This window comes from Limulus polyphemus, unplaced genomic scaffold (assembly GCF_000517525.1).
Source record: "Limulus polyphemus unplaced genomic scaffold, Limulus_polyphemus-2.1.2 Scaffold10910, whole genome shotgun sequence".
NCBI classification, from domain to species: Eukaryota; Metazoa; Arthropoda; class Merostomata; order Xiphosura; family Limulidae; genus Limulus; species Limulus polyphemus.
In genome coordinates, this window is record NW_013676520.1 from 1 (window position 1) to 4,225 (window position 4,225).

At 32.9% G+C, this 4,225-nt stretch overlaps 1 long non-coding RNA gene across 1 annotated transcript in view; it reads left to right on the forward strand.

The window, feature by feature from the left end:
* Nucleotides 1–771: 771 nt before the first annotated feature.
* The window catches only part of LOC111083727, a 14,169-nt gene continuing 10,715 nt past the window's right edge, over nucleotides 772–4,225 (forward strand). The window contains exon 1 of the long non-coding RNA XR_002609211.1: nucleotides 772–933. This is a non-coding gene — a long non-coding RNA (uncharacterized LOC111083727). The remainder of the gene's footprint in view (nucleotides 934–4,225) is intronic.

Below are 4,225 nucleotides of genomic sequence, written 5' to 3' on the forward strand. Positions count from 1 at the left end.
AGCTTTGTTATCCGGCATATTCGCATTCGGAATGCTCTTGTAACCGGAAATTTCAATATCTTCAAATTGTAGAAACCGACAATCATTTAAATTTCCATCCAGAATGTTTCGGAACGATCTAGATAGTTCACGGCTGTAGTTAACCGACGCTACCGTTTAGGGGCATTGCTGTGGCTTTCATAACGTTCTTTCCTGCTGGCAAGTTTCATCAATTAGCTGTCACTATATTGTGTTACTATATCTTATATAGTGTACTTATGCTTTTATACATTTTACGGTTTTTATTATTGTTTAAAACTGTTATTGTTATAGATGGTGGAGAGAAACTGTACTTTAGAGTGTTAAATTTTTTCCTGTAAAATACCTAAAGAAAACGTTTTACTAATCGGAACTTAGGCCTATCCGGCGCTGCCCAGGTCCGGTCTATGCCAGATCTCAACTTAAAGCGTTACTGTATATATAATGTATTTTCATATAAGGGTGTTTTATTGTATTATCAACTTGAAATATATAACTAAATTATTCGTACTAGAATTCATTTCACTAAAATCAACTTATCTTTGTTGGTATGGTAAATATCCATATCTGATTTAGAACGACCACTATAGAGGAAGAAATATGATTAATTGTTCTATTTCAGCAATAAAACGAGTTTTGTGGACGTCCAGAAACGTTACAAGAACAATGATTTAATAGAGACTGTCGTGAATTTTCGCTAGTCGGTAATACAGCTTGTTTATTTACGTTTTATTTTGTATATGGTATAGTTGACTTCGGAGAAGACCAAACAGAATTATTCGACTATTTGCCTCCTCCTCCTCCCTGTCCTGACACACAGTTAAAGGAAAACAGCGAGGTCAACAGACCTGTTTCCTCCACTGCATCAGCAGCAGCTCAACATCCAATCAAATCAGCATCATCTGGTGGAACAATGTATGTCTGTTTTTTTTTCTTTGAAGTTGTTTTTATTTTTTTGGTTTGACGTCACTGGCATGAACTCAATTCTTCTTTCCCACCAGAAACAGTATTATTTGAAGTTCCTTTCTTGGTTTGAATTTATTCATTGTGTAGTGAAACGTTCATGTTGACCATGAAGTGAATACAAGTCACACAACAAGACAAGTAATCCATGTTAGTCTTAGTAAGTTAGGCTACTACCTACGAGTTTGGGTCTTGTAACGTTTAATTGGTTACTGGCCAATTTTTTTTACCGTAACAGTTCTTTGAACATGACACAAAATACGTCTAACTTGATAAATTAAAACATCATACAATATTATTCATTTCTGTAGCCTGTAGCCTACGTTGTGTGACATGGCCTAACACTTCTTTAAACATGACACAAGATACGTCTTACTTGATAAATTAAAACAGCATACAAGATTATTCATTTCTGTAGCCTGTAGCCTACGTTGTGTAACAAGGCCTAACACTTCTTTAAACATGACACAAAATACGTCTTACCTGATAAATTAAGACAGCATACAAGATTATTCATTTCTGTAGCCCGTAGCCTACGTTGTGTAACAAGGCCTAACACTTCTTTAAACATGACACAAAATACGTCTTACTTGATAAATTAAGACAGCATACAATATTATTCATTTCTGTAGCCGTAGCCTACGTTGTGTAACAAGGCCTAACACTTCTTTAAAGATGACACAAAATACGTCTTACTTGATAAATTAAGACAGCATACAATATTATTCATTTCTGTAGCCTGTAGCCTACGTTGTGTAACAAGGCCTAACACTTTTTTAAAGATGACACAAAATACGTCTTACTTGATAAATTAAGACAGCATACAAGATTATTCATTTCTGTAGTCCGTAGCCTACGTTGTGTAACAAGGCCTAACATTTCTTTGTTATAAGAATATTTTTTTGTCATTTTCAGTAGGGTTACTCTAGGTTCTCTGAACCATTTGAATATCCCACTACTCTGTTTCATTAATATTGTTGCGTCATCGAGATCATGTGATTCTCACGCTCTCTACTTTCTATAATTATCCTGTACTTTGGCGAATGTTCTAGTTCTTACTAGATATAGGGTAGGCGGGTATATATAAGAGGGGACAACGTGACGCGGTAATGTAATGTGTGCGTAGATAGTGAGTAATTGATCTGCAGTCAGAAGTATTATTGAGCACGTTCGTCGTTATAGCGTTTGTTTAGCGCGATTGTTGAAGTTGAGTGTATCGGTAAAGTTGTATTCGGAAAGAATAAACCAGTCTTTATTAAGAAAGAACTTGTGTCGCTTAAGTTTCGTCGGAACGAAGTTACGGAAAATCAATTAACAAACGGAGACGTAACAATATCTTACTAACACTGTTCTCTGAATACATTGTTACAATCTACTATTCGCTGGTTACACCACTACTCTGTTCACTCTCAGTGTGTTAGTTTCGTGTAGCTTAAATGAAGAACAGGTTATTTTGTTATTTTCTTTTGATACATGTGGTGTTTATTTTTTCCCGTGTTATAAATATTTGTTAAATATTTTTGTAAATAAATACGTTACAAATTCAGCCACTAGATAATTTATTCTACTGTTTTTGATCACATTGGTTTAAGGTTAGGTCAGGATATTTCTGGAAACTAAAAACCCCATTAGCTGTAACAGAAATATTACAGACCCACTTAAGAGAAATTGCTTGAGTATATTAATGCGTTTTTTTTAAGCACAGAGCTGTACGAAAGGCTGTCTGCACCGAGCCCGCTTTAGGGTTCGACCCCGAATTTTGACTTTACTATCCATCTAGCCCACTAGAGGACATCGTTTGGATAAATATAATGGTTGTGATATTTAAGAGATGTTTAACAAAACGAAATGTCTCGTGTGGTCCTTCAAATTGAAAACAAAGCAAGTCACATTAAAAGATAAGCACTCGGATCTTTATGTTAGTCTTAATGGTGCTACTGCTTTAATCAAAAGTACGTGAGATTATGATACAAATTATGAAGTTTCTTTGTTGTAAAACACAAAGCTACACCATGGAATATCTATGCTGTGCCCACCGCCAGTATCGAAACTCGATTTAAGCGTTTAAAGCTCTCAAACGTAACGTTAGCCACCAGGGGCGAAATCAAAGATACATGACATTTTGAACATATAAAATTGGCCTATCTTAATGCTTGTCAGAAACAATGCTTCGAATTGTGTAGTAAAACTGGAGACTCGCAACAGGTGAGTGTTATTTTCAACTATTTGTGTATCTAAGTTCAAATCTGTAAGACATCCTTCAATCCCAAAATAGGGCCAAAATTTATAAAAGAGAAACCAATGAATGAATTGGAATTAAGAAATGTTCACGTCATCATCATTATTATTATATAAAACAATAATGGTAAATTATTCACATTTATAAACACGTAGTTAAAATAGACCAGTTAAATCATGTTAATAATGCATTTTCTCTTAACGTTAATGTAATGTCGCTTCCTGCAAAATATTTAAGAAATATCCATTATTTTTCCAAAAAAAAACAACAACAACTTAAAACATCCTAATAGAATATTAGATCTGGTTCGGCATAAAAACTTGGTACAACCTAACAATAAACACAATAACAATTGTTATTGTGTTTATTGTTATTGTGTTTATTGTTAGGTTGTTTATTGTTATTGTGTTTATTGTTATTGTGTTTATTGTTAGGTTGTTTATTGTTATTGTGTTTATTGTTATTGTGTTTATTGTTAGGTTGTTTATTGTTATTGTGTTTATTGTTAGGTTGTAAACAATAAATACAATAACAATAACACAACCTAACAATAAACACAATAACACAACCTAACAATAAACCCAATAACACAACCTAACAATAAACCCAATAACAATAAACAACCTAACAATAAACAGGTTGTTTATTGTTATTGTGTTTATTGTTAGGTTGTTTATTGTTATTGTGTTTATTGTTAGGTTGTTTATTGTTATTGTTAACAATAAATACAATAACAATAACACAACCTAACAATAAACACATTAACAATAAACAACCTAACAATAAACACAATAACAATAAACAACCTAACAATAAATACAATAACAATAACACAACCTAACAATAAACACATTAACAATAAACAACCTAACAATAAACACAATAACACAACCTAACAATAAACCCAATAACACAACCTAACAATAAACCCAATAACAATAAACAACCTAACAATAAACACAATAACACAACCTAACAATAAACCCAATAACAATAAACAACCTA